The sequence below is a fragment of the Papio anubis genome, chromosome 13, assembly GCF_008728515.1.
Source record: "Papio anubis isolate 15944 chromosome 13, Panubis1.0, whole genome shotgun sequence".
In the NCBI taxonomy this organism is placed as follows: domain Eukaryota; kingdom Metazoa; phylum Chordata; class Mammalia; order Primates; family Cercopithecidae; genus Papio; species Papio anubis.
Window position 1 is genome coordinate 14795834 of NC_044988.1, and position 23235 is coordinate 14819068.

General features: G+C 38.4%; 1 long non-coding RNA gene across 1 annotated transcript in view; it reads right to left on the minus strand.

Moving 5' to 3' along the window:
* Positions 1 to 768: 768 nt before the first annotated feature.
* Positions 769 to 23235, minus strand: part of LOC110740449 — a 216273-nt gene continuing 193806 nt past the window's right edge. The window contains exon 4 of the long non-coding RNA XR_002517671.2: positions 769 to 5136. This is a non-coding gene — a long non-coding RNA (uncharacterized LOC110740449). The remainder of the gene's footprint in view (positions 5137 to 23235) is intronic.

The following is a 23235-nucleotide window of genomic DNA, read 5'->3' on the forward strand; positions in this document are numbered from 1 at the left end:
AAGTAGATTCATATGGAGAAACTAAAAAGACCAAAGATTGGGAGAACAAAGGGATGAATAGGCAGAGCTCAGAGGATTTTTAGGACAGAGAGATGATTCTATGTATTTAACCATAGCATGATACTGTAATGGTGAATATGTGTCATTATACATTTGTCCAAACCCGTGGAATGTTCAACAGCAAGAATGAACATTAATGTAAATTATGAACTTTGATTGATATGTCAGTGTAGTCTCATAAATTGTAACACATGTACCATTCCACCACAGGGGAATGGAGGCAGAGGGCGAATTCTCGTACTTTCTACTCGATTTTGCTGTCAACCTAAAAACTGTTCTAAAATATAAGGTCTATTAAAAAATTAAATTATGAACCGACTAGTGAAATTTCTCCTCAAACTTCCATTCTAACATTATAACTTCTGAGAAACTTAATAATGTTTGATAATGCAGCATATGGTCTAGAGTTTGCATAATATCTTTTGATTTTGAAAATTCTTTCTTCTCTTTAAGTCTTGTCATCTACTGTGTAAACTCCTCAAAGCCAAGGCCAGAATCTTGTTTCATAGCCTGTGTTCATAAACCACGCTTAATCTGTGTGTAATTATTTGTTTATCTCTCTGTCTTCCTCCTAGGCTTTAAGCAATTCCAAGGCAGAGATTAAATCTTGCTTGAATTAGTAACTGGAAGGTTTAGTAGTCAGACAGAATAGGTCTCAATAAATGTCTGCTGAATGGTGGAATAAAGTAGATTCACATAACCAAGCTGTTCCAAACATATCTACAGTTTTACAATCATGAAACTGGGCATATGTTGTTAGATTTAAATTAATGAAATTAAGTACAATTAAAATTCCGTTTCTCCATTCGACTAGCCACAGTAAAGTGCTCACTAGCTGATATGGGTTCGATACTTGTCCCCTCCAAATCTCATGTTGAAATGTGATCCCCAATGTTGGTGGTGGAGCCTAATGGGAGGTATCTGGGTCGTGGGGATGGATTTCCCATGAATGGTTTTGTACCCTCCACACAGTAATGTGTGAATTCTCACTCTAGTGTTTCTGAGAGAACTGATTGCTAATAAGAACTTGGCACCTCCTCCCCTCTTTCTCGCTCCCCCTCTCACCATGTGACAAGCTGGCTCTTCTTTCCTTCTGCCACCAGTAAAAGCTACATGAGGCCCTAAACAGAAGCCCAGTAGATACTGGCACCATGCTTGTACAGCCTGCAGACCTGTGAGCCAAATAAACCTCTTTTTAAAATATATTACCCGGCCTCAGGTATTCCTTTATAGCAACACAAAATGGACATTAGCTACACATGGTTAGGACTATCATATTGGACATACAGATTAACATATTATAAAGACTGAAAAACAGAAAAATTATCTCAGCTCCAACATCTTGTGGACAATTTTTTCTCTTCTCAGTCTATGAATTTACAAGTGATTTATATAACAAGGATTTACAAAATTTTTTAATGTGCTAAGTCATATGAACAATAAATAACTGTTACCATTTGAGCTTCTGTATTTGCAGTGACTCATTCACTGGGACTCCCACCTTCCTGTCAAATTGGGCCATGGTGAAGTCAGCAAAGATTCATTAGCATTTCAGATGACACCATTACTTCATGCAGCATTCTAGAGCAAATTGGCTTTTGTGATTACACAGGCATGCACTTTGATATGGATCATTTAAAAAAAAATCCTTAATAAAAAAAGTTTCTGTCTTAGGAGCTTATAGTTGAGATTTCTGGGTAAAATTCAACTCCTGTATCAAAAAATGATGTTGCTCACTAATCTGAGTTTGTCACCTCTCAGAGTCTGATTAGAGAAGTAGAAAAGGATTTTCTTCAGCATTCCTTAGAGGATTAGCATAAGTGACCCCTTATAGTTTTACTTGGAGAAGTCGGAGGGAAAAATGTAGATTTAAAAAAGAGAATGCATTGCAAAATAACTGCATTATTACACACTTGCTTCAGGGATTAGCAATACCCCACTACGGACAAATTGGATGCCTGGATCTATAGCACAGGCACTGTGAAGCCAAGTGCTTGTGAGGGCTTCTTTCTGGGTCCTTCTGTTCTGTTACAGCGATTTCGAATACCACGGCATCTCCTATCAGGATTTTGCAGACTTGAGTTAGACAGAGCAGTAGATATCAGACTATTCAGTTCATTTCACAAAGCACTGATTGGAAACCTAAGACATTGATTTGTGTGCGGTACAGAACAAAAAGTACATAACACATAGCCCTTGACTTCAAAGAGCATTGCTTGTCTGAAAGATGAGTCCCCTAATGAAGACAGGACATTATAAGTATACTTTTATACTAATAGCTTCAAATTCTAGGCTCTAGGGGAAACTTTTTTGTTTGTTTGTTTTTGCTTTTCTTCCTTATAATGAGAAATGAGAACTAAAATACTACTTGATGTTCTAGCACATTATCTTCTACTTCACATGTCCTAAAAGTTCCGGGTAGAATTGGATTGGAAAAGCCCTGTCAGCATCCGTTATCTCTTGAATTTACATTGAAAGTCTTTTCCAGGACCTCCGAAGGAACTACACAATCTCGTCCTTGGCTATCTCTTCAACTTCATTTCTCTCCAGCTACATCAGTCTCTTGCCCTTCCTCAAACACACCAAAGGCTATGACCTTTGCATTTTTTGCTGTTCTCTCTGCCTAGAATGTCCTCTTTACATAGCTGATTGCTTTTCATCAGTCAGTTGATACAATATGACATCTCTTCTCTTTCTTTTTGTCAAAAAAAGCAAAGATGCTTTCTCTGACCACCTTGTCTAAAATAACTTCCCTCATCTCCAGTTTGTCTCTAGCCTCTTTCTTTTTTATTTTCTTTACAGGACTTATCACTGTCTCTATTTATTTATTGCTTCCCCTACTGGTATCTAAGGGTCATGATGGAAAGGACTTTGTCACATCCGGTGATGTGGTTTGACTGTGTCCCCACCTGAAATCTCATCTTGAATTCCCACATGTTGTGGGAGGGACCTAGTGGGAGGTAATTGAATCATGGGGGTGAGTCTTTCCCATGTTGTTCTCATGATAGTGAATAAGTCTCACGAGATCTGATGGTTTTAAAAAGAGAAGTTTCCCTGCACAAGCTCTCTTTTCTTGTATGCTGCCATATAAGACTTACCTTTCACCTTCCACTATGATTGTGAGGTCTCCCCAGGCACGTGGAACTGTGAGTCCAATAAACCTTTCTTTTGTAAATTGCCCAGTCTCAGGTATGTCTTTATCAGCAGCATAAAAATGGACTAATACATCCAGACTATAACCTCAGTTCCCTGCAAAATAGCAGGTTCCTCATATTAGCTGCTTGTCTTAGTGCATCTGAGCTACTATAACAAAATACCTTGGACTGGGTAACTTATAGACAATGGAAATTTATTTCTTATCCTTCTAGAGGTTGGGAAGTCCAAGATCAAAGCAACAGCATATTCACTGTTGGTGAGAGATCTCTTTCTTCTTCACAGATGGCACCTTCTCACTGTGTCCTCAAATAGTTGAAAGAACTGGCTTGTTCTCTAGGGTTTTTTAAATAAAAGCACAAATTTCTGCCTCTACCTTTATGGCCTAATCACCTCCCAAAGGTCCCACTTTTTAAAAAAATATCATCACCTTGATTAAGTTTTAACATGAATTTGGGGTAGGGGAACAAAAACAGTCAGACTACAGTTGTACTCAATAATATTTGTTGAATTAATGGATGTTTTGCTTGTCTATCCATTCACTGCCAGCGGAGCCTGAATAAGTCAGATACTGTCTTATAATAATAGTTCCTTCACTCGTGGGAGTTTTAAATAGATTTAGTGAGATAATATCTGTAAAAAATTAAAAATTGCTATGTATCATATAATATAAGTATGATTATTTTTTATAAGGTTATCTGGACCTCCAAAGAGCTATCTAACTCCCCTAGCTTCAGAAAACTCAGTTTCTGCTTTGAACAGCAAAAATGTGCACCTGCAAGAACCATAGTAATTGGTTGTAATATGGAGGGAGCAGAGACTAAGATGTTGTAAGATGGTGACTCATCCCCAAGGACTCCATGGTCTTTTGTGTGTCTGTTGGTGAGGCAAAAATGCTTTTGGAATTCCCATACTCCCATCTCAACTTTCTGTCCACTGAATTACTTTGCATTTGGCCACTAGATTTTGTCAGCATGGACATTATTTGACTTCTGAAAGGTATATGTAAGAAAATTGAAAATGAAGGGCAGCCAGCTGCCATTTTTTAGATAATGATGTAATGATATGGTAAATTGGTATATTCTTCAAGGAACTATGCAGGGAGATTCATTTCAAACAAGCCACCTTGTATTAAATGGGATCTACTTAAAATAATTCTGCAGCACAGGTAGACATCATAGCTGCAAAATAATAGCTATATAGAAACACACCAAAATGAAGATGGCGAAATTCTACATTTGAATCCCACTATGAATACATAGTGTTCACATGATGCACAGGAAAGAAAACCAGGGAGTAAATTATTAGCTTACAGTGCACATTAATTGGAAAGTTACTAAAACCTTTTCATTCGCTTAAACTGATGGTGGTACATAACCACGTGCTAATAAACAGAGGAGAAGCAGCTTGCTGTGTACCGTCGCTTCTTAGTAAGGTTAACAAACTACATTAACCATTCACTCATCTGTAACTTGTAATTAATCACTCCTTGAAAATTACATTGTATAATAAATGAGGACAGACATGATTCATTAAAACTTCTAATTAATTCTATTTAATACTATTTCATAGTTCATTGATAAGTGCTGAGAGAAGGATTACACTGTAGGATATTTGATGCATTGCTGCTGAAGAAGTAAATAGGGGGAACATTATCTAAAATGAAACATGAATACTTGCAAATGAAAATGTCAGATGTTTATCACTGCAGTGCCTGGCTCTATACTCAAGGGTCTCTCAGCGTTACCAGTGGAAAACTCCATTTTCAGGGCTGTATCAGTTGGTTGTAAAATCTCTTCTGGGTTCAACTGGATGCTCAGCATCTCAAGCTGGGGATGAGCTGACTCTGCTTCGTTTTTCTAATAAATGTTCGGGGCTGTTTTGTGGGCTGACGTGACTATTATTAAGCAGGTATTTCCACATCTGAAAAAAGATCGATTTATAGAATAAGACAAATACTTAACAGGCAATTATGACTTTGGGGTCATTTAATTGCATTGTGTGTGTGTGTGTGTCTGTGTGTGTGTGTGTATGTATGTACATGAGTGTGTGTGTTAAACTAGATACTAAAACAGCAGGGATATTTGTGTCAACAAAAGCCCAGTACATTAACTTTAATACACGGCTCTTCAGATAAAAAGAATAAGGCTGTGAAGTACATGGTTTACAACCTGGGCTGAGGAGAAGACAATCACTACTAAGTGAATAATGCATCTTTTGAAATTTTATTTTGGAATAATGTACTGTTAACTCTTTTTACTTTGCCATCAACATAGTCTCTCTCCAAAATGTGTTATAAGAACCTTCAGTGGTTCCATGGAGTAAATGGCAAGGACTCTGAGAGAGAAAAGATTCACAAAATATATACCTAAAATAGGAAGTTGTATCATAAGTTTATAAAGAACTCCTACAACTTAATAACAAGAAGACATCCAACTCAATTAAAGAGTTGAACAGACACGCCAAAAAATGAGAGGTATAAATAACCAGCAAATGCATGAAGATGCTTAACATCATTCAGTAATTGAGGAAATTATGACTTAAACCATCATAAAAAACTGATACCCGTTAGACTTGTCAAAATTAAAAAGACTGACAATACCAAGCTGCTGGCAAAAATTTAGAATGCTCATATACCACTGATGAGAATACAAACATGGAAAACATTTGAGAGGTTTTTTTCTTTTTCTTTTTTTTTTAATGTGATAAGCATACATCTACCATACAACCCAGTCATTCTACTCCTAGATACTTACAGGAGAGTAATGAAACACTTGTTCAGACAAACACTTAAGTGTACATGACTGTTTAGGCAGCTTTATTAGTAATGACCCCAAACTATAAGCAAGCCAAATGCCCATTAACAATTGAATTGATAAACCTGATGTGGTATATCCATACCACAATGAAATACTTCTCTGTGGGAAAAGCAGAACAACGGTCAACATGGATAAAAAAAAACAAAAAACAAAAAAAAAACTAGACACAAAAGACTTCAGAGTGTATGAAATTCTAGAACATGCAAACTGATCCATAGTGGCAGAGAGCAGACCAAGGATTGTCTGGGATTGTGAACAAATGGAAGAAGGAAGTACAAAGGAGCCCAAAGAGTCTTTTCGGGGTGATGGAAGTGCTCTGCCTTATGACAATGGTGGTGGTTCAAACCGTCACAACTCATCAAATCTTCTACCTTAAATGAATGCGACTTATTGCCAGCACATTATCTGTAATAAGTTGGCTATTTAAAATAAGTTATAAGTCTGGTGGACCCATCTCCCAATCAAAATAAGATTCTTCAGTGAAGAATTACTTGGAAGCCTCATCTAAATGGCATCTATATAAAAGCAGGTGAGATGGAGAATGTTGTTGACACAGGGGAGGAAGCAAGTTCTGAAGAGTTGATAGCTATTTTCTGGCCCTGAGCAGATGGCCATCCAATTAACAGGTTTCGTTCTTCAGGCAAGGTGATTCTGCAACGTTTTCTTAAAGTGAGATAGTTTTGACAATATTAAAGTAACTTTGTGCCCCTAAATAGTACACTTTGATGGAGTCACTGCAGTGTAGTCCAAGGAATGGCAGTTTAAGCATTCAGTCTATGCCCCGTGCTCCTTTCTGCCAGTCACAAAACTGATTTTCAGGCTTTCACATCCCTGTACTTTTCCTCGTCTGAATCACTTCATGATTTTAGAGCTGTTTCTTGAAGCCTGGGGACTGGAGGTGTGTGTGTGTGCGCGTGTGTGTGTGTGTGTGTAAAAACTCCTTAGCGATTGTTTGAGGGGATGAAGAGGATGTGGAGGGGGCATTCAAGGCACTGGGTCTCCAATTTTTGCTTTTAAGGTATCTGTTGCTGGAAAAACATTTCTTTAAAAGTTGTAAATCACGGGAGTTGATAATGTGTAAGATTTTTTCTAAATCAATATTATACAACTAAAACAGGGAGGAAACTCACAAAAACACCAGTCTTCATTAAAACTTTTTAAATATATTAGGGTTATCCATAATAATGCCTTTTTCAACTAATATTATTCTTAATGATACCATCAAATTTAATTAACATTTTCCTAGAAGAAAAGCAGATAGCCTCGGAGTTCTTCAGCAGTTTACTCTATAGAACAGTTGAAAAGCAAGATTTTTGCAGTTCTCAAAGTCACAGCCAGTACTCATGAAAGCCTAGTATAAATGTGTAGAAAATAAGAAAGGCAATAAATCTTATATGATGCTAAATTATTAAGTTGACCTATTTTTCTCTCCTTACAGGACTGACCTTTTAGTGGACTGAATTATCCACTCATTTTCAATTAAGTTTCCATATGGCAAATTGAAGCTGACCCTGTTACAATGATAAAACTACACAGAAGGAAAGAGGCCATAAATATTGTGAGAGAAATTGTATTTTGGGGCATTATGTACTTAGATTTTTCCAACCGAAGGAAAGAAAAAACAAGGAAACATAGAGTTGTTAGAATATGTTGGGTAAAATAGGCAATCAATTAATTACCTAAATAACTACAAACCCCTCTCCTACTATAGGTCTTATTTGTTCCAGTATCCTCCATCATTGATTTAGTTTCCCTCTGTAGATTCTGAGAAGATTTTATTAAGGTGATGAAATTTTAATAAGATTTATTGTTATTAAGAGGAAAAAATCCTAGGTAATGGGATGATCTGTACAGCAAACCACCATGGCGCATGTTTATGTATGTAACAAATCTGCACATCCTGCACATGGAACTTAAATTAAGTTGAAATAAAAAATAAAAAAACCCACTACCACCACCACCAACTACAAAAATACAACAAAAAGAAGCCAAAAAAAGAGAAAAAAACATATTAGCCTCAAAGGAAGTAAACCTGGCTTTTTGACTGAGTTCTGCACCTACTAACTTGGGTAAGTCATTTAACCTGCCTGAACCTCAGTTTTCTCATCTCTAAAATAGGAATATAATACATCTGTTACTCGGGGTTGTTCAGGACTAAAGGATACAATACAGGTGAAAGCTCTTATAACTGATATGTTGGTATTCATTTTTGCATCTGTGATAAACATTTCTCACAAGAATATTTTTCTTATTTCTAAAAATTTCTTAAAAATTTAGTCATTTAAAGTGTTTAAAAAGTATTTGATAAAGACCAAATGTGCATCGTGATGTATTTCCTAAGGGAAATGTCTTGAACAAAACTGGAATAATTACATTAGTCTGTCAGCCTAGTCACCCTCCCCAGCCTACATCAGACCCCAATTCTATGACTCTCAATTTCATCTTATCCATTAGTAAAATAGAGGAGTAGACTGAAGGGGAGAAAGCTTTCTCCTTTCCCCAAAATATCTTCCTCACCAGCTAGTCATAGAACCACCATTTCCCATCAGTTTGTGAAATGTATATCATTATAAACACAAATTTGAGAGGCAATTGATATATTTATACATGTGTCCAGGGGTTACAGAGGTCAGCAAGTGATCAGACCACATTGGTAATCAGGAAATTAGCATGGAATCAAAGGTTTCCTTGTCTGTGATCAAGCCTTCTTTCTTCTCTGTATGAAATGCATAGATTTATACAGTCACACCCCAAAACACAAACAAAAAAACACTTCAGGTTTGACTGAAGGTAATGTCACAGCACAAGAATTAGAAGGCATTTACAAGTATTTTGAAATGTAGACAATTTTCCCCTAACAAAGAAGAAAGGAAATTTGTCTGACTGTCTATTTCATCAGCTGTTTTTTTACAGGCAGCGTTTTGCAAATAGCTTAGTTTGAAAATTTGAGAGGATTCTGGGTTTAACGTTTTTGGCCTAGGTTTTAGGTATTCTCTTGAACTAAACAATTATAATGATTTTTCTTTTCAGTACAACAGTATATGACTAACTGTGTCACTCATTAATTTATTCTCAGTTCCAAATTCATCCTTGTTACCTGCTTTGTAATAATGGAGCTTGACCCTTCAAGCATTTTACTTTTCTGTGAGCATGGTGTTAAGCTTTGTCAGGAGAGGGGAGTGGAGGGACAGTGAACGAGGATGGGACGACTCCTCTTCTTGGCTCCATTTGTGTTTTTTTCTCACTGCATGGCAGACAGTGGCATGTTTGATGGAGACAGCCAGGAGTGCTCTGCCCAATTGTGTGCCTGAGGCGAGTTTGAAATATCAGCCCTATCCTGGTAGTCTGCTTTCTGAGACCTTTCCAAGGTGAACACATGTTCTCCAGGCTTCATGCCATCCAGCCAATAAGTGAGCTACTGATACCCCCAATGCTCCCCTTCCTCAACCCACTTACACCCCAGGAGATTCTTTCTCATGGCCCTCGTGAGACATTGTGTACTGTACCGCAGGTCTCACACCATCGTGCAGGTAAGTGAGCTCCCCATGCTCTAACTCCATGCACATACTACCCACCAGTCTTCGCCAACCTGTATCCTAGAAGAGCATTTCCTGTTTGCCCTGTGATTGTGAACCAGTTCTGGCCCAGGAACACGAATGCAATTCTTCACCATCCAGTCAGCTGCAACTGTATCTTCTCCAACAAGATCTGAACTCCAGACTTGGAGTGGGGCCCTCCTTCCAAATTTGTTCTTCTCTTGGGTACTCTCCCTCAGCCTAGGATGTTCCTTAGTTTTCTTTACTCCTGTATAGTTACTTACCTGCTATAGATAATAATGGTTTATATTAAACTTTTCCTGTTAAATTACAATTGCAATTTCAACTTTTTGTTTGGCCACCCTGACTGATACAGAATTGGTATCGAGAGGGAGAGTTGTCCCAGGTTATAGACCTGCACAGATGGGGTTTTGAAATTGGTTTGGTTTTGCCCTTCAACTTGAGCACAAAGTTGAGCTCTTTGCCAATAGAAGATGGGATGCTGGTAATTTATGGCATGCAGGGATATCAGAATCAATCAAATTATAATCAGTGGTAGATTGCCATGAAATTTGAACTGTAGTGAGTGCCTTGGGAGCTCAAGTGGCTAGAGTCCAGTTGACAATGATGATAATAATGGCAACTTCAAAGACTGTGGTGTGATGTGGCTAATTTTGATTGTACCTGAGTACCTAAGGAAGGAAAAAGATAATTTTAGGTACCTTAGCACTCAGCTTAACTCACAGTTTGAGAACTACAGAGCTTCCATAATGGCCCTAAAATTTGTCTAATTTTCTGTAGCCTCAGAATATTGCCAAAAATCAAACATGAAACTTAGTTTACAGGTTGCTGAATTACAGTAACAGTTGAATTCACAGTCTCGTCAGTTGTCTCATGTGAACGTTAGAACATTGATTGGAAAATAATGAGATCCTGAATCTTAGAATTTGGACATATGGCTGAGCTCAGAAAAACAGCAACAACAACAACTGGTAATTTGGGCCACATAAGTCATTTTGTGCTTCTCTTATCAGTGGAAGTAACTTGCTCTCCAAGATTTAAGGAAACTAGCCTTCCTCTCCATGAAAAACCTGTGATAACTTCACCAGGGGATGACACCATAACCTCCTCAAGACATACCACAGCCACTTCCTGTTGCTACTAGACCTATGGCTACATGAGATATCACCAAGCTGAAGGAGACAGTGAACACACAACAGCCCAGGAAAGGATAGCTTACATTGTGAAGGGATTGCAGGACTTTTCTAATACATATCAGCAAAAATCTGTAGAAACTGTGTGGGAACATTTCTAAGGGTCTTAGAACAAAGATGGCAAAATATAACACTAGCTTTGGCTGAATTTCTTTGATATGATGCGCTTACTAGAGACTTTAGATTTATGTTTTTTAGCTTCTGCAGTTGTGGGTAGCTCTAACAGATTTACCGAAACTCGAATGCAATGGTAATCTACATTTAATACGATTGAGATTCCAGAGCTTCCCTGAAATGTCGTGGAGAAGAGAACTCAAAGACTTGGGAGATAATTGAATTGATGGACTGGATTTGTTATGTGTGACCTACATATTTACTGCCCAATTATGTTTCATGAGAGAGCCCAGAAAGTATGCCCATCCCTTCAGAATTTAAAAAATGTGTTAGTAGGGGGACAGCAGGAAGACATCAGCAATCAGGCTTTCTTAGCCATATTTGGTAGTGGATAATTGAGAAACTAGATGGGCAAGCTACTAGAGTATTGCTGAATCCACATAACGGGACGAATTCTAACTCTGGTAGTCAAAAACCTGTCTTGAGTTGCTCCAATAAACAGTTATGATTTTACAAAATGGATTACAAAATACAGTTTTTACAGACTGTGGTCCATATTTGTACTCTACAAGAATGTCTACCAAATGACAGTCAATGCAGAGGAGGCTTTTAATAGCCAGGTGGGTAAAATGACATGCTGAGTAAATATCAGTCAGCCTCTTGTAACAGCCACCCAGTGCTTCCACAAGGGTCCATGAACAAAGTGGCCATCATGACAGGTATGGAAGCTATGCATGGACTTACCTTCACCAAGGCTGACCTGGTTAATTGGAACTCAGCCAAGAGCAGTGACCAACATTCATCCACAGACATAGCACAAACCCCAGAGACCCCAGTCAGCAGAGGCCCCAGTCAGCCACTGTGGCACAATGATGAGTATAGTAGATCTCTTTCATTGTGAGGGGAACAGAGATTGGTCCTCAGTGGAGTGTCTTCCCTTGCCATAATGCTTTTTTCAGAACTACTACCTATTGATTCAAAAAATGCCTTCTCTACCATCATGGCATTCTGTACAGCATAGCATATGATAAAATAATTTATTTGCAAAGTAAGAGAAGCCATGTACTTATGTCTATGAAATTAACTTATCCCATCACCTGGAAGCAGCTCACCTAATTAAAAGTTGAAGGGCTTGCCAAAATATAAGACTTACTGAAGACTCAGTTATGGTGCCACTTGAGAGAAAATGCCCTGAAAGAATGGGATTTACAGGATAAAGTGCATGGTTTAAATCAGAGGCCATTATGTATGGCTCCAGGAATTGAGATGTGGAAGCAGAGGGGCAAATCCCACTGTTACACCACACAACCTACTCACAAAATTTTTGCTTTTTGTCCTGGAAACTTGGAACTCTGTTGGTTTAGAAGTCTTAGTTCCCACGGGGGGAATGCCTCTACCCAAAGACACAAAAATGTTTCTACTGCATGGGGAGACAAGACAGTCACCTGGTTACCTTGGGCTCTTGATGCTGCCTAACCAACAGCCCCTGTCCTCCCACAAAATAAGACAATTACTCTATTAGCTAGAGAGATTGATCTTGATTTGATCTTGATTGATAAAAAGAAACTGGTTTGCCACTGAACTATATCTCTAACCCAGTGAATTTTCTGATGCGTCTCTGTATTTGATGCTCAATAGTGAATGTTAATGCAAAAAATACAATGCCAAAAAAAGGGTAGTTGAGGACTCAAACTCTCTGTAAATGAAATTCCACATCAGTAAAGAAATCTGACAAGCTGAGGCTCTGGCTGAGGGTAAAGAATTGGAGAATAATTAGTGGAAGTAGGAAGCAATTGATATTGTTTATGATCTTGTGGTCAATTACAGAAATGACAACTATAATAGACTTGCATATTTTATTTTTGCTGGTTGTATGTATGTCTTCATTGTATATAGTAACCATTTTTCTCCCTTACAGTTTTATATACAAGCTGCTGGAGGTTAAATTTAAAGTTCAGTCTTTAGATGAGGAATATTCAGTGGGACTATGGCTGAATTTGAGTAGTTAATATAATCAGTTAATGTCTATTGGTTCAGAGAGAATAAAATCCATAATGTTTACCAAGTTAGGTTTGGGGGGAATACACACACACCACACACACACACACACACACACACACACACACACAATTTGCTGTAAGTGAAGAGATTCAAGATTAATTTTCATTTTCAGCAGTATGGTTCTTATTGAGTGTGCCATGCCAAACCAGGATACAAAGAATCTCTTCTAACCTGCATTTCCAAAATTGTGTCAATTTGCAAAATTTAATGTTGCTACTCATGATGATAGAAATGCACATATTATCATTTGTCTTCAGTTTGTACATGTGAATTAATTTTAATCTATGTCTTAGTGACAGAGGTTGAAGTTCTCCATTCAGGAAGCCACCCCAAACCATCTAATTAAACATTTCAAACATTTTTATCCAAATCTGCACCCCAAGGCATGCATACCAGCATACAAGAAATCCAAATACTGGTTGTGATGCACAGTTCAAGAAGCCTGCCAGTCCAGTCATCAGCCTTCTAGGTTTAGAGCCATTTATGATTACAGGTTCACTTGTGTAAATTCCATCACTTTCTATAAACTGTAGAGTGTTGGCTCTGATCCTGAGTCTGTGTGGGAGTGAAACTCTGGTAAAGAATCTTGCAGAAACTGAGAGGGAGGCTTTTCTGAGCTTAAAACATAGACTGTATAACTATATTCATATATTTGCTAACAAGATCAGTATGTTTGTCAGAATTTGGAGTAAGAATTCCTGGTAACAAGGTTTGGGAGAGAAATGGATAGTCTGCAAATAGTCTCCATCTACCTCTAATGAGTTTACCATCTACCTCTAATAACCAGACTTTACCAAAAGCACCTGATAATTGTGAATGACTAAATGGGCTGAAGTCAGTTCACATCACACTCAAAGAAAGACATGAATGGAGTTCCCTCTTAGATAGATGTTAAGCTGAGTTAGAGCTGAGTTAGTTATGAGAAATGTTACAGTGCAGAATACAACTTGTTTAAGGGATATGTTCAAAATGACATGCCTAATGAAATACATATTTTGTCTTCTATGTATATGAGATTATAGAAGTAAACTGACTCAAACTGTGAGACAACATTGAAGGAAAAAGCAAATGAACAGCACTATAACTATTCCACTTTACTTCAAGTGTGCTGCCTAAATATTTAGTATCCAAATGTGTACCACAATTTTAAAAAATTAAAAACTCCAACTATGAATTCTTGTTACTTGTTTCTGGAAACTGTACCTGCCATTCTCTTAATTGTTCTAGGTGAAGAGCAGCTTTTGGTTAGAACCATAGTTAACTTAGCTATGTAGCTATATATTGAATCACCTGAGGAACTTTAAAAATACTGATTCCCAAGTCAAGTCCTTCAGAGAGAGAGGTGGATGTTTTAAAGCTCTTTCAGGTGATTCTGCCAGGTGGCCACGACTGAGAACCACTGTATTCGTAGACACCAAGACAAGCATATGATTCAGTCAATTTTTTTTTCTTAGAAAGTTAGGACTATTTGAAAATAATTAACAATCTCTAATTATTGACATAAAATAAATTTAAGTCAACATAGGGCAAGATTTAAATGAATGAGGGCATAAATAAATGCTGAATACATTTTACCACTAAATTTCACTTTATTGCTGCTTAACTTGACTTTGATTTCCTACTCCCTACTATTTAGAACCTTTTCAGCTTTGGGGAAGTCATAAAACTAACCAACAAACCTTAGAGCTCCTGTCTGTGTTTGCTTCCTGATGAGCAGGTATGGCAAAGACTCAAAGCCTATAGTAAGATGCAACCCCACTGCTGGTGCTGCAAACTGTTGGTGGCTTCCTCAAGCCAGTGCATCATGATTAAACCACAGAGATTGTCTGCCTTGGTTTGAATCACAACTCTGGCTCTCTGATATAGGATCACTTAATGGCCTTGTGGACCTAAAGTAAGTTATTAACCTCTCAGCCCTTCAATTTCCTTATCAGTGAAATGGGGGATAACAGTAGTAGTTATCTCATAGAGCTGTTGGGAATAATAAATGGAATATTACAGTTAAAATAGTGTCTGGTGTATATTAAGTGCTCAGTAAATGCTAGTCATGTTATCTTATTAAGTCTTAGCTGATTTGTTAATGCTGGTAAACCTTTAATATTCCACCCCCATTACTCACTATCTTAAAGCTTTTTCTTTCTGCCTGTAGAAATAGAAACAATGAAGAACTCAGTTTACTCCATACCATCTTTAGCTCCCTCTTGTGTATTCTGTAAGGATGAGATTTTTCTAAAACCCCAAGATAATTTGTGCCTAATCAGGAAAAAAATTATATTAGCAATCAGTTACTAAATTTAGCTAACTCAATTCCTGTTGAATTATTTCTTTGCTAACAGCTGAGTTTTGCATCCCTGCTTATGCTAGCCCTCCCTTACTACACACCCCAGCACATTAAGACCAATGTCAATATCATGAGAGTAGGCACCCTAAAAACCAAGTGATATGATAACTGCCACACGAAGCTTCAGCTACTGCTTGAGTAGGGGAAATATGAAATAAAGCACAATCTAGGATGAGGAGCATGCAAGGAAAGATCTGGATAAAGGGAAAAGCATAAAAGGATGCTAAGGGGCTAAAAACTCAGTCTGCTTCATAATCTTTGTTTAGTCATCTGTGGAAGCTTTCCCTTGAAGTAAGTATGACAAGAAGAAATATTCACATAAGATAAAAATCCTCTGTGTCTGTTATTTATACTGCAAGCTTTGGGAGAAGACAGGCATTGTTGCCATGGTTAAAGTACATCCGAAAAGAAGGATGCTTCATCGAACACATGTATCCTCAAATCAAAGCATTTTATCCTGTAGCCTAGCGCTCCAATAGAACTTTCTGTGATGATGAACGTTTGTATAATCTGTGTTGTCCTATATGGTAGCCACTAACCATGCATTGCTATTGAGCACTTGAAATGTGGCCAATGCAATGGGAAACTAAAGTTTTATTGTAATTAATTAAAATTTACATATGAATAGACATGCGTGGTTAGTTCTATTGTATTGCATAGTGCAGTTCTAAACCCTGAAGGTAAATTGAAAGGAGGGCAAATTTCTTTAGAAAGTTTTAAAAAGCCAGGAAATTAATTATGTTGCATGTTGTGTTTGTCTCTCCAAACACCTCCCTTATCGCATAGCAGCCTGTGGCTTGGGTAGAACTGCCCTCACCCAAGTAACATTCTTTTTCTAAGATCATCCATCCCTAAGCCAATCAGAACATAGCACCCTATGAGGATTGATTCAGGAATGACCCAATGAGCATTAAGCTCATTGCTTGCGGGACGCAACTACCCCTCTCTCCCAATTAGGAACAAGGAGCATGAGGCTACACTGCTACAGGCAGCCATCTCTGAATTGAGAAGGAAGCCGGCCTTAAAGCTCAGCTGGCAGAAGGAGGAAAAGCAGCAGGAATTACAGAAACGTGGAGTCATGTCCTGATCATATTTGAAGCTCACTCCCTCTGCTTTCTGCATTTTCAACCGTGTGCTGTGATACAATTTCCTTCCCTGATGGTCCCAGTGCTGCCCCATTCCTCACTTCATGCCACTCAATCAAGACCATTCCTTATGTGAAGATCAAATGGATTTTCTTTTTTAAAGAAAACTGTTCAGATGGTTAAAACCATGCTGAATTTTAGATTCATATTCATCAGATTCATAGTTTTCTTCTATAGCATTTTCCTCCCCTGGAGTTTCTGATTGCTTTGCCTTTCCACTCATGAGATAAAACATAGACTTTTCCCATCCTATTCCTAATAATGCAATTTCCGGTTTATTTTGTATTTTTGTAAAATCCTTTTCTTCTTCCTGAAGATATTTTAGTTGGAGCCTACTGATTTACTGATCTCATGCCCTGGTCAACTCGCCAAATATTCAAATTATTGAATAGCCGATATTCAGGGAATTTTGTTCCTTCTCTTAAGGCTTAATATTTGTTCTTGTCTTGCCCATCTTGGCCTTGCTTTCACTCTTAACATTTTATAAAGGAATAAATAAATGGACTTTCCCATTAACACTATTTACTGGCCTTTCTATTTGTGTGAACTTATGTCCTGCCCCTTTCAGACCAAGGCATCAGAGGGGAAGAACGTAAGTCAGCAAAAACACCCCCAGTGAATTGTATTTAAGGGAGATTACACCCAATCAAGTAAAGAGTCAGTGGTTGGAGCACATTAAAAGTTTCAAAGAAATTCTCAGTTGTTCGGCAAATTATCCCTCTGGTGATTTTGTCTGCTTCTACTTTCAGCCCACTTTCTTGGGATTTCTCTTCATGGGGCCTGTGGGTTATCTCGTTTGCTTCTTGGTGTCATTTCTTATTTTTGGTGCTCATATTTATTTTCCTGGAGTTCAACAACTCTAAGTATCTTCTTCAAAAAGGGTTCCAGAGAAGCGACATTTTAAGATGTTGTCTTTCTGAAAAGAACTTTATTTTGCCCTCACAATCAATGTAAAAATTGGCCAGGTTTAGAATTTTAGGTTCTAAATCATTTTTACCTCCAAAGTTTGAGGCATGGAATCCACCTTTTATTATATACTGATTCTGATTTTTAAAAAATCTGATGGCAATCTGATTTACATTTCTAGAGATCCCATTCTTCAAGAATTCCTTTGCTGTCATATCTGCCAACTTCTTTATTCTGGCTCCTTTCACTCTTAGCAGTTGCTAATATGAGTTTAGGGGGGAAAAGGAGACAAATGCTGACATTTTGAAATACCAGCTTCTCCTGATTTTCCATAATTAAGTCATGTCCTTTGGTTTACGTAGTGTATAATAGTATATAAATGTCTACATCAAATAATAGATTATGTGACATTGGAGGGAAAATTAGGTAGCTTTGGATCAATCCAATTGGATCAATTTTAAGGTAGGTTGTCTTCAGAGAAAAACTGAAGCAAAAAGGAACTGAGAAATGAAAGAAGAGTTAACCTTTGCGTTAGCAAAGACACTAAGGAGAAGTAAGTTGAAGTGAAGCCAAGTCAAGCAGTAATCTTGTGGTGCTTCTGTTCTGATCAATATTTATGTCAGTCCCTGGCTGAACATTAATTGCATTGGTCCTTGAGGGAAATATACATAGAACTGGAAAGAAGTGAATTTTGAATATAAGTTATTTTTTATTTTATAAATTGCTCCATCCAGATAATTTTCCTGATCTGAGCTCCCACTGGATTGAAAGCAAACGAGTATAGCAAAAATGAACTGGGAAACAAAAGTCCTGAGTTTACCCAAATAGCACATGTTCTGTAATAATTTGTGAATGAACTCTCTCTCAGCTTGTCCAGACCTAGTGTCTCTGCATTAAAAAAAAAAAATCTCCATTTAAAATAAAAAGAGGGCATGATATTCCCCAATGTAACATTATATCCTATGTCCTAGAAATACTTTACTTCTATTTTCCAGTAAGAGGCCATTTACATTGATTAATTAAAAGGGAGATGTTTCCTTTTGGCAATGGAAACACTGGATTGTCCCTTATTTAGGGCCTTATTAATAAGAAATACTGGGCATGAGATACACATTAACAGAACCACATTTCGGCACTAGGGCAAATCTTCTGGCCTCATGCCTATGAGTAGCAGGCCTTCCAGGTTCTAATTGTCTGGGTCCCCCTCTGTGATCCAGGAACGCTTCTGAGATTCTGATGGAGTCAGCAGCAATGCAAAGGCCTTCTTTCATAGTGAATCCATTAAAATATTGATAAAAGGATCGGAAAAGGAGAAAATGGAGCACTGAAACAACTTTGGGGGTTTGGATGGGAAATTAACCCTCAACTGGAGAGTTGAATGGAAAAAAAACAAAGAGAGAAAGGAAAAATGAAACATAAGAAAAGATTTTGTAGTGTATAAGAAAAATAAAATCAACTACCAACTTCCATAGCTGCCGAAGTAGGAAGTTGGTTAAGGTCTCTTCTCAAAAAAATCAAAGTGCGATGGATGATCTTTCAACAAGAACTGGGCAGGCCAAAAGAAATACAAATATCTGGGCAATAGCTGTAATAACTATACTAGAATTCAGTTGGAAACAGTAAAAGTTAGAACACAGCAAAAAAAGAGACTATTTATGAGCTCAGAGGCCAGTAATAGCAGTGTGTTTTCAGAACTGGATCTTCTTCTCACCTCTGGGTCACCTTTATTGTTTATAGCATAAGAAACACGGTTTTTGTTTTACTTGTTCCAACCAGGGTCAAATGCAAAGTGCAGACATACATATTCAAAAGATTTGATTGCCATGCCTCGAAAGCAGTGCCATTTCTGTCGGCTTTCCTCCCAGTATTTCTGTGGAAAGTGCAATATAACTATCGTAAGTAGTTTTTATCACCACATTAAAAGAAACACCAGATTTTACACTTGACACTATTAAATATCACCCACATTATCACAGTATTACTTAGACAAAATAATTAAAATTGCTTAAATATTCTATGTAGGCCATTCATAAATCATGGTTTACCTTCACAATAAAGAATTGATTTTGTCACTTAAAATTATCTTTATGGGAGCTTCTAACATGACTCCATTTTTAAAATTTATTCTTTCTGGATTTACTGAGTAATTGACAAATAAAAATTTTATGTGTTTATGATGTACAGCATGATGTTTTGACATATGTGTACAAGGTGAAATGATTACCACAATCAAGCTAATTATCATATCCTTCACCTCACATAGTTATCATTTTAAGTTTTTTGTGGCGAGAACTTTTAAGATCTACTCTCTTAGTAAATCTCAAGTATACAATACAGTATTATTAACTATAGTTTGCTTGCTGTAATTAGATCTCCAGAACTTATTCATCCTCCGTATCTAAAACTTTGTAGCATTTGATCAACCTCTCCCCATTTCCCCAACCCTGCAGCCCCTGACAATCACCATAATGCGACTCTTAAATTATATGTTAAAAAACAGTATATTCAACTGCTCATAAATCACGACCTCAGATATATTAAAAACACATAGAAAAACATGTCAAGTGGTATTGTATAATAGGTGGTTTTCAATAATTAAAAACTTCTCAAATTTTCTGTGGTGAGCTTCTAATACTTTTATGGTTAGAGAAAACTCTTAATTTCATCTATCACCCTAGGAGTCTAAGATAAATGAAACTGGCTTCATTTTGCATGTATCTTTTCACAAGAGTATATGGTTTTTATTCATCAACTCTGCTTCATCAGATATTCTTAGGTCTTAGAAAGCAGATAACCGAGTGGATAAAAATCATTAATGCTAAATGGCAGCTTTGAGTTCATAATGTGTTGCTTAGTTTTATTTCATCCCAAGGACACAGAATTCATCCTGAATGCTGACCAAGTAGTCAGAAGGGGAAAAAGCAAAAATGTGTGTGGATCGACACAAACTTTTTCCTTTTCTGAGCAGTTTTATCCTTGTACATGGTAAAGAGTTTAATAAACACACACTTCAATGTTAGAATTGACACTATGCAGAACCACTGTAAGGAACTAATTTGAAGGTTTGCTTTCATTCTCCATATGAAATATAATAAATTTAAAGTTACCAGGGTGACATTTAGTACTGACACTGTTGGAGGGAAAATTTACCTGATGGGATCAGGAATCCTATGGAAGGGCAAAATCACTTATTTTTTATTTGGTGTAAAAGCAGAGTAAGTAAAAAAGAATCCTAAAAAAATTTGGAGAAGAACTTTCTCTCTGTGTGTGTGTGTGTGTATGTGTGTGTGTGTGTGTGTTTTCAAGAGACAGGGTCTCACTCTGTTGCCCAGGCTGGAGTACAGTGGTGCAATCGTAGTTCATTGCAGCCTCAACTTCCTAGGCTCAAGCAATACTCTCACCTCAAGCTCCTGAGTAGATGGGACTACAGGTGTCAGCCACCGTGCCTGACTAAATTTTAACATTTTTTTTTTGTGGAGACAGGGGTCTTGCTATGTTGCCCAGGCTGGTCTCAAATTCCTGGCCTCAAGGAGTGCTCCCACCTCAGCTTCCTAAAGTGATGGAATTACAGACGTGAGCCACTGCACCTGGCCTGAAAGTTATTTTTTTGAATGTTGTTTTTGTTTTATAATCAACCACAAAGCTCCCCTCTCCAGATGTCTGTGGAGCCCTGGTATGATTAAAAGGTACACCACCAATACTCTGCACACTGCAACCACAAGTAGAATTGTGCTTCTCAGGTCACAAAGTCATAGGGGTGGAAAACAGCATAAAAATGGTAATTGGAAATCCAACTCCCTAGCTCCCACTTAGGTAAAGACAGAGCATCTTATCCGCTTCTATTAATATCCTTCAACTTGAGAAGTCAAAGGTGGGCACCACCATCATGTCAACTGTCTCCCAAAATGATAATCCTAGATGCCAAGATTGTGGCTTTTTGGTTGACATCATGAAAAAGAATTAAAAGTTCCAACTGCTATTTGCTTTTCTTCCTAAACCACAGTGTTAGTCTCTTATTTGAACAATTGTGGAATAGAAAGATGTAAAATGGGAATTATGATATGGACTTTACAGGATTTGCTGTAGGATTTGGGAATAAAATATCTTGAGGTTGTTTGAAGTCTTCTTGCATTTTTAGATTTACACACAAGGGCTATTTTTCAATTCCTTGTTGTGTGTCAAAGTCAAAGACTTCCTCAAGAATCTTGTGAATTCCATGGGCTGCTACGATATATGTCAATTCTGTCTGGAATTCACACTGTCTGTTGAATTCTAGTTATTTCTCATGTCTGGTGTCTTCCCTCTATCCTGACTCCATTCCGACTTGTAGAATGTGAGCCCTTCTGCTCACGCAAGACATTTATATGCAGCAAACTCCATTAAACAGTTGAGAAGATGAGAGAGTCTTACATATCTGTGTGGCTTTGTAAACTCTCTAGTTTTTTATGATCCCTTACATCACCCTCTCACTTAAGTTATCTGAGCCCTCAAGCTTGATTTCTCTGGGAAAACACCTTAGCTTAGCTTACTCTGTTTCCCTCCATTGGACTAAAGGCCTATCAAAAATTTACCTAACAGGTTTCAGAGGCTTCAGGATGGCTGACTGGAGGCATCTGGTACTCACCTCTTCCACGACGATGAACCAAAATAATGAGTAGATAATCATACTTTTAATACATCCCCTAAAAGAGAATGCTGGAATTCAATAGAAAAGCGACAGGAAATACCTAGAGCAATGAAGGAGAATGAAACAAGACAGCCTATTCAGCTGGGATCAGCTGGGATCCTGGAGAATCTCCTCAATGTGGGGAAAGGGTAAGTGAGTGACTCTCAGGGGTCCCTATTCCCAATGGGGACTCCTGTAATCCTACCATAGAAGAGCTCCTCAACCTATGTGTGCCCTGAGACTTGTTAGAGCTTCCTGGAGACTGCATGACAGCACTGCTCCTGAGAGAGAATTTGCCCTAGGCTCTATACCCTCCCTGAATCCTAAGCAGCTGCAGCAAGTTGCCATTCTGAGAGTCCAGTCCCCACCAGACTGCATCCTGCCATGTGGCCCAACAGGTTATTCATTTCTGCATTCCTGGTACCCCACTGAATGCGGGATACATCCCTACCTGCAGTCAGATGCCACCGCTGGCTGCTGCCACTAGGGCCAAAATGTGAACCGTTGGCAGTGACCCTACTACCCTTAGTGGCAAGGCCACCATGCATTTCAAGCACACTGAAAAAAGACAACTGTGATTGCAGCTGTCGCTTGAGGCTAAAGTGTGGACTCCCCAGCTTCTTGTTTATAGCTGCTGTTACTGAAAGCAACGCCACCCTACCTAGCGCAGGGCTATGTAGTTAGTATAGCTGGTGACACCTCTACCTGAGCATTCCGCTAAGGGCTTGAGGCTCACCTTGCCTCTATCTACCACAGCCAATGCCCACATGCACCATCCAGGGACCTAGTGGTTGCCCTGTGCTGTCCACCACCATTGGCACCTGAGCACTCCTCTTGGGAAGCATGAGGTCAGGCCCACACAAGCTGTCACTACCACCACAGCTGGCACTTACCTACATGCACTGCCTGCAGGCCTGGGGTCTGGCCTGCTTAACCTGTCATAGTCAGTCGCTATCAGTGCAAACCACTTGGGAGCCAGAAAATTGTCCCACCAGTGCTACTGCCATCATCCACATGGCATTCACTGCCCTGGGGCCTGAGAATCTGCCCACCTAACTGGCCCATTGCTGCCACAGTCAGCGCTGAAACAAGCTGCCTGGAGGCCCAAGAATTGACCTGCCTGGACTCGTTAACACTAAGACCAGTGTATACCACCGTAAGGCCCAAGGACAGGAATGCTTGGCTCACCACTGCCACCACTGGGTATTGAGGACTGGCCC